This window comes from Salmo salar, chromosome 01 (genome assembly GCF_965601325.2).
Source record: "Salmo salar chromosome 01, fSalSal1, whole genome shotgun sequence".
In the NCBI taxonomy this organism is placed as follows: domain Eukaryota; kingdom Metazoa; phylum Chordata; class Actinopteri; order Salmoniformes; family Salmonidae; genus Salmo; species Salmo salar.
In genome coordinates, this window is record NC_138291.1 from 111,497,896 (window position 1) to 111,506,701 (window position 8,806).

An 8,806-nucleotide genomic window follows, 5' to 3' on the forward strand; every position below is an offset into this window, starting at 1 on the left:
GACAGGACTCAGTGCTTGTTGTTAGGTGTAGCTTTTCATAGTGAATTGGCTGGCTGACAGGACTCAGTGCTTGTCGTTAGGTGTGGCTTTTCATAATGAATTGGCTGGCTGACAGGACTCAACGCTTGTTGGTAGGTGTAGCTTTTCATAATGAATTGGCTGGTTGACAGGACTCAACGCTTGTTGTTAGGTGTAGCTTTTCATAATGAATTGGCTGGTTGACAGGACTCAACGCTTGTTGTTAGGTGTGGCTTTTCATAATGAATTGGCTGGCTGACAGGACTCAGTGCTTGTTGTTAGGTGTGGCTTTTCATAATGAATTGGCTGGCTGACAGGACTCAGTGCTTGTCGTTAGGTGTGGTTTTCATAATGAATTGGCTGGCTGACGACTCAGTGCTTGTTGTTAGGTGTGGCTTTTCATAATGAATTGGCTGGCTGACAGGACTCAATGCTTGTCGTTAGGTGTAGCTTTTCATAATGAATTGGCTGGTTGACAGGACTCAGTGCTTGTTGTTAGGTGTAGCTTTTCATAATGAATTGGCTGGCTGACAGGACTCAGTGCTTGTCGTTAGGTGTGGCTTTTCATAATGAATTGGCTGGCTGACAGGACTCAACGCTTGTTGTTAGGTGTAGCTTTTCATAATGAATTGGCTGGTTGACAGGACTCAACGCTTGTTGTTAGGTGTAGCTTTTCATAATGAATTGGCTGGCTGACAGGACTCAACGCTTGTTGTTAGGTGTAGCTTTTCATAATGAATTGGCTGGTTGACAGGACTCAACGCTTGTTGTTAGGTGTGGCTTTTCATAATGAATTGGCTGGCTGACAGGACTCAGTGCTTGTTGTTAGGTGTGGCTTTTCATAATGAATTGGCTGGCTGACAGGACTCAGTGCTTGTCGTTAGGTGTAGCTTTTCATAATGAATTGGCTGGCTGACAGGACTCAGTGCTTGTCGTTAGGTGTAGCTTTTCATAATGAATTGGCTGGTTGACAGGACTCAGTGCTTGTTGTTAGGTGTGGCTTTTCATAATGAATTGGCTGGCTGACAGGACTCAGTGCTTGTTGTTAGGTGTGGTTTTCATAGACAATGTGTGTTTACTATAAGAGAAAGCAAAGCAGGTTGCACTAAATGAACGTATGATATGACATGCTAACCATCACATCTTCAGTACTATAGACAGGATGGTGGGTTTAATGGATTTACATTTTTGTAGACGATTCCATTTTAAAGTGTCGTCAGTCTTAGTGTTATTCACATGAAGTGTTCCTGCCCTCGACTTGGTGCTTTGTGTAAACTGATTATGCTCACAGAGGAGGTTAATGACTTTAATGATGGTTCTATCTACAGAAGGGAGAGAGAGAGGGAGACAGGGAAGAGAGGAAGACAGAGAAGAGAGAGGGAGACAGAGAAGAGAGGGAGACAGAGAAGAGAGGGAGACAGAGAAGAGAGGGAGACAGAAGAGAGGGAGACAGAAGAGAGGGAGACAGGGAAGAGAGGGAGACAGAGAAGAGAGAGGGAGACAGAGAAGAGAGGGAGACAGAGAAGAGAGAGGGAGACAGAGAAGAGAGAGGGAGACAGAGAAGAGAGGGAGACAGAGAAGAGAGGGAGACAGAGAAGAGAGGGAGACAGAGAAGAGAGGGAGACAGAAGAGAGGGAGACAGAAGAGAGGGAGACAGAAGAGAAGGACACAGAGATGGGGACAGAGAAGAGTGAGGGAGACAGAGAAGAGAGAGAGACAGAAGAGAGAGGGAGAGAAGGAAGAGGCAGAAAAGAGCGCGAGAGAGAGGGAGAGAAGGAAGAGAGAGGGAGAGAAGAAAGAGAGAGGGAGAGAAGGAAGAGAGAGGGAGGGAGAGAGAGAGTCCGAGATGACCAATTAATCCAGCATTTCAAATAAACTCATCAGCTCTTCCACAGCTCACCTCAAGAGACTGACGTGAGGGGAAAATTATAAAACTGCTAAATAAAATGTCTTCCTGGCAAAAACATTATTTCGGACACTTTCTTCCCTCCTCCATGCTAGAAATAATTGACTGAAGCTAAATTATGGCCGGGCTTTTATACATCATCCACAGTTTAAGTGCAGCATCTCACTTGATTATCCCACTTAGACGTAATGTGTCCCAAATGCTGCTCTATTTCCTTTATAATGCACGACTTCTGACCATGGAATAGGAATCATTTGGGATGCCCCCTAGGTCTATGGGCCCTGGTCGAATGTAGAGCACTACATAGGGGAAAAAGGTGCAATTTGGGACGCGGGTCCAAGGTCCTCCCACTCAGGACATATGGGATTCACAACCTCCACATGGGGGTAATAAGAACCATTATTTATTCCAGAGAGAGCTGCTGCTACTTCATAAACTCAGCAAAAAAACAAACGTCCTCTCATTGTCAACTGTGTTTATTCTCAGCAAACTTAACATGTGTAAATATTTGTATGAACATAACAAGATTCAACAACTGAGACATAAACTGAACAAGTTCCACAGACATGTGACTAACAGAAATGGAATAATGTGTCCCTGAACATAGGGGGGGTCAAAAAGTAACAGTCTGGTGTGGCCACCAGCTGCATTAAGTACTGCAGTGCATCTCCTCCTAATGGACGCACCAGATTTGCCAGTTCTTGCTGTGAGATGTTACCCCACTCTTCCACCAAGGCACCTGCAAGTTCCCAGACATTTCTGGGAGGAATGGCCCTAGCCCTCACCCTCCGATCCAACAGGTCCCAGACGTGCTCAATGGGCTCTTCGCTGGCGTTGGCAGAACACTGACATTCCTGTCTTACAGGAAATCACGCACAGAACGAGCAGTATGGCTGGTGCCATTGTCATGCTGGAGGGTCATGTAATGATGAGCCTGCAGGAAGGGTACCACATGAGGGAGGAGGATGTCTTCCCTGTAACGCACAGCGTTGAGATTGCCTGCAATGAGAACAAGCTCAGCCCGATGATGCTGTGACACACCGCCTCAGACCATGACGGACCCTCCACCTCTTCCTTCTACGATAAACGCGAATCCGACCATCACCCCTGGTGAGACAAAACAGCGAATCTTTTTGCCAGTCCTGTCTGGTCCAGCGACGGTGATGTCTGGTGAGGACCTGCCTTACAACAGGCCTACAAGCCCTCAGTCCAGCCTCTCTCAGCCTATTGTGGACAGTCTGAGCACTGATGGAGTGATTGTGCATTCCTGGTATAACTCGGGCAGTTGTCGTTGCCATCCTGTACCTGTCCTGCAGGTGTGATGTTCGGATGTACCGATCCTGTGCAGGTATTGTTACATGTGGTTTTCCACTGCGAGGACGATCAGCTGTCTGTCCTGTCTCCCTGTAGCGCTGTCTTAGGCGTCTCACAGTACGGACATTGCAATTTATTGCCCTGGCTACATCTGCAATCCTCATGTCTCCTTGCAGCAGGCCTAAGGCACGTTCACACAGATGAGCAGGGACCCGGGGCATCTTTCTTTTGGTGTTTTTCAGAGTCAGTAGAAAAGCCTCTTTAGTGTCCTACATTTTCATAACTGTGACCTTAATTGCCTACCGTCTGTAAGCTGTTAGTGTCTTAACGACCGTTCCACAGGTGCATGTTCATTAATTGTTTATGGTTCATTGAACAAGCATGGGAAACAGTGTTTAAACCCTTTACAATGAAGATCTGTGAAGTTATCTGGATGTTACGAATTATCTTTGAAAGACAGGGCCCTGAAAAAGGGACGTTTCTTTTTTTGCTGAGTTTATGTTAGTGCTGTTACTAGCCCCTCCACATCACTGTAATCTCTGCTTCATATGTTACTGCTGTTACTAGTCCACATCACTGTAATCTCTACTTCACATGTTACTGCTGTCACTAGTCCACATCACTGTAATCTCTGCTTCACATGTTACTGCTGTCACTAGTCCACATCACTGTAATCGCTGCTTCACATGTTACTGCTGTCACTAGTCCACATCACTGTAATCGCTACTTCACATGTTACTGCTGTCACTAGTCCACATCACTGTAATCTCTACTTCACATGTTACTGCTGTCACTAGTCCACATCACTGTAATCTCTGCTTCACATGTTACTGCTGTCACTAGTCCACATCACTGTAATCGCTACTTCACATGTTACTGCTGTCACTAGTCCACATCACTGTAATCTCTACTTCACATGTTACTGCTGTCACTAGTCCACATCACTGTAATCTCTGCTTCACATGTTACTGCTGTCACTAGTCCACATCACTGTAATCTCTACTTCACATGTTACTGCTGTCACTAGTCCCTCCACACCACTGTAATCTCTACTTCACATGTTACTGCTGTCACTAGTCCACATCACTGTAATCGCTACTTCACATGTTAATGCTGTCACTAGTCCACATCACTGTAATCTCTACTTCACATGTTACTGCTGTCACTAGTCCACATCACTGTAATCTCTGCTTCACATGTTACTGCTGTCACTAGTCCACATCACTGTAATCTCTACTTCACATGTTACTGCTGTCACTAGTCCCTCCACACCACTGTAATCTCTACTTCACATGTTACTGCTGTCACTAGTCCCTCCACATCACTGTAATCTCTACTTCACATGTTACTGCTGTCACTAGTCCCTCCACATCACTGTAATCTCTACTTCACATGTTACTGCTGTCACTAGTCCCTCCACATCACTGTAATCTCTACTTCACATGTTACTGCTGTCACTAGTCCACATCACTGTAATCTCTACTTCACATGTTACTGCTGTCACTAGTCCACATCACTGTAATCTCTGCTTCACATGTTACTGCTGTCACTAGTCCACATCACTGTAATCTCTGCTTCACATGTTACTGCTGTCACTAGTCCACATCACTGTAATCTCTACTTCACATGTTACTGCTGTCACTAGTCCCTCCACATCACTGTAATCTCTACTTCACATGTTACTGCTGTCACTAGTCCACATCACTGTAATCTCTACTTCACATGTTACTGCTGTCACTAGTCCACATCACTGTAATCTCTACTTCACATGTTACTGCTGTCACTAGTCCCTCCACATCACTGTAATCTCTACTTCACATGTTACTGCTGTCACTAGTCCACATCACTGTAATCTCTACTTCACATGTTACTGCTGTCACTAGTCCACATCACTGTAATCTCTACTTCACATGTTACTGCTGTCACTAGTCCCTCCACATCACTGTAATCTCTACTTCACATGTTACTGCTGTCACTAGTCCACATCACTGTAATCTCTACTTCACATGTTACTGCTGTCACTAGTCCACATCACTGTAATCTCTGCTTCACATGTTACTGCTGTCACTAGTCCCTCCACATCACTGTAATCTCTACTTCACATGTTACTGCTGTCACTAGTCCACATCACTGTAATCTCTACTTCACATGTTACTGCTGTCACTAGTCCACATCACTGTAATCTCTACTTCACATGTTACTGCTGTCACTAGTCCACATCACTGTAATCTCTGCTTCACATGTTACTGCTGTCACTAGTCCCTCCACATCACTGTAATCTCTACTTCACATATTACTGCTGTCACTAGTCCACATCACTGTAATCTCTACTTCACATGTTACTGATGTCACTAGTCCACATCACTGTAATCTCCTGGATGCCCACTGACATGTAGCTATTCCACAAGAGATAGGCTTTCTTGGATTCCCCTGCTTTGGCAGCAGTAATAGGTTACATCCCAAACTGGCACCCTATTCCCTTTATAGTGCACTACTACTACCTTTAAATAGGGTCCATATGGTTCTGGTCAAAAGTAGTAGACTATATAGGGAATAGGGTGCCATTTGGGAGTCAACCCTCATAGTATGTCTGCCATACACCGTGCGACCACTACTATGGCTATTGATGGATTAGAACAGACGACCTGTAGGCTCATAGACGACCTCTTCATTTAGAGAGTAATCTGAAATAGTCTCTCCCTTCTCTCTCCTCTCCCTCTTTTATGTCTCTCTCTCTCTCTCCCTTCTCTCTCTCCTCTCCCTGTATTTTGTCTCTCACTCTCTCCCTTCTCTCCCTGTCTGTTTTATCTCTCTCTCTCTCCCTTCTTTCTCTCCTCTCCCTGTCTTTTTTGTCTTCACTCTTTCTCCTTTCTCTCTCTCCTCTCCCTGTCTTTTATGTCTCTCTCTCTCCTCTCCCTGTCTTTTATGTCTCTCTCTCTCTCTCTCTCTCTCTCTCCTCTCCCTGTCTTTTGTCTCTCTCCTCTCCCTGTCTTTTATGTCTCTCTCCTCTCCCTGTCTTTTATGTCTCTCTCCTCTCCCTGTCTTTTATGTCTCTCTCCTCTCCCTGTCTTTTATGTCTCTCTCCCCCTTCTCTCTCCTCTCCCTCTCTCCCTTCTTTCTCTCCTCTCCCTGTCTTTTTTGTCTTCACTCTTTCTCCTTTCTCTCTCTCCTCTCCCTGTCTTTTATGTCTCTCTCTCTCCTCTCCCTGTCTTTTATGTCTCTCTCTCTCTCTCTCCTCTCCCTGTCTTTTGTCTCTCTCCTCTCCCTGTCTTTTATGTCTCTCTCCTCTCCCTGTCTTTTATGTCTCTCTCCTCTCCCTGTCTTTTATGTCTCTCTCCTCTCCCTGTCTTTTATGTCTCTCTCCCCCTTCTCTCTCCTCTCCCTATCTTTTGTCTCTCTCCTCTCCCTGTCTTTTATCTCGCTCTCTCTCCTCTCCCTGTCTTTTATGTCTCTCTCTCTCTCTCTCTCTCCTCTCCCTGTATTTTATGTCTCTCTCTCTCCTCTCCCTGTATTTTATGCTCTCTCTCTCTCCTCTCCCTGTATTTTATGTCTCTCTCTCTCTCCTCTCCCTGTCTTTTATTTCTCTCTCTCCCTTCTCTCTCTCCTCTACCTGTCTTTTATGTCCCTCCCTCTGTCACTCTTTCTTCTGTCTCTCCCTTCCTTCCTCTTTCTCTCCTCTGTGGATGAAGAGCATCAGATTGGAGCCTGGTCTGAGTCTCCCCTCGAACATGGTGAACCAGCTTTAACCCTTATCAGTACTATGTTGTCCTGGTCTGAGTCTCCCCTCTAACATGGTGAACCAGCTTTAACCCTTATCAGTACTATGTTGTCCTGGTCTGAGTCTCCCCTCTAACATGGTGAACCAGCTTTAACCCCTTATCAGTACTATGTTGTCCTGGTCTGAGTCTCCCCTCTAACATGGTGAACCAGCTTTAACCCCTTATCAGTACTATGTTGTCCTGGTCTGAGTCTCCCCTCTAACATGGTGAACCAGCTTTAACCCTTATCAGTACTATGTTGTCCTGGTCTGAGTCTCCCCTCTAACATGGTGAACCAGCTTTAACCCCTTATCAGTACTATGTTGTCCTGGTCTGAGTCTCCCCTGAGTCTCCCCTCTAACATGGTGGAGGGGAGACTTGGAACCAACCCTCTAACATGGTGAACTTATCACTACTTTTGTTATCCTGTTTACTAGATTTCTGTTCCCACAGCTGCTGTTGCAATGCGCGCGCACACACACACACACACACACACACACACACACACACACACACACACACACACACACACACACACACACACACACACACACACACACACACACTGCTGCAGTCTAGCTAGCACAACAGTATGTTCGACCAAAAGGGTCCCGCTCTTCCTGCAGTTCTATAGTTTGTTCAGCATGATTATGACATGATTGATGATGAAATGCTAATTACCACGTCTTGGCAAGGGCCACATAACGTAGACGTTCACAGCTGTCCGTCCTGGAATGGGCCTAACTTCTCAATAAGCAAAGTAAAAACAAATCTAGTTGATTCAACTAATTATCCTTATGTACAGTATGTCACATGACTGGTGCAGTGAAGAGAAAACACATCGATAAATAAGGGTAAAGGACTGCTTCTGTGACTGTGTGGTGGTACGACTCAATAATTCATACATTTCTATCAGTCCTGTGACTGTGTGGTGGTACGACTCAATAATTCATACATTTCTATCAGTTCTGCTTCTGTGACTGTGTGGTGGTATGACTCAATAATTCATACATTTCTATCAGTTCTGTGACTGTGTGGTGGTATGACTCAATAATTCATACATTTCTATCAGTCCTGTGACTGTGTGGTGGTATGATTCAATAATTCATACATTTCTATCAGTTCTGTGTGCTGGCACGACTCAATAATTCATACATTTCTATCAGTTCTGTGACTGTGTGCTGGCACGACTCAATAATTCATACATTTTTATCAGTCCTGTGACTGTGTGGTGATACGACTCAATAATTCATACATTTCTATCAGTTCTGTGACTGTGTGGTGGTACGACTCAATAATTCATACATTTCTATCAGTTCTGTGACTATGTGCTGGCACAACTCAATAATTCATACATTTCTATCAGTTCTGTGACTGTGTGGTTGTACGACTCAATAATTCATACATTTCTATCAGTTCTGTGACTATGTGCTGGCACGACTCAATAATTCATACATTTCTATCAGTTCTGTGACTGTGTGCTGGCACGACTCAATAATTCATACATTTCTATCAGTCCTGTGACTATGTGTGGTGATACGACTCAATAATTCATACATTTCTATCAGTTCTGTGACTGTGTGCTAGTATGACTCAATAATTCATACATTTCTATCAGTTCTGTGTGCTGGCACGACTCAATAATTCATACATTTCTATCAGTTCTGTGACTGTGTGCTGGCACGACTCAATAATTCATACATTTCTATCAGTTCTGTGACTGTGTGCTGGTATGACTCAATAATTCAAACATTTCTATCAGTTCTGTGACTGTGTGCTGACACGACTCAATAATTCATACATTTCTATC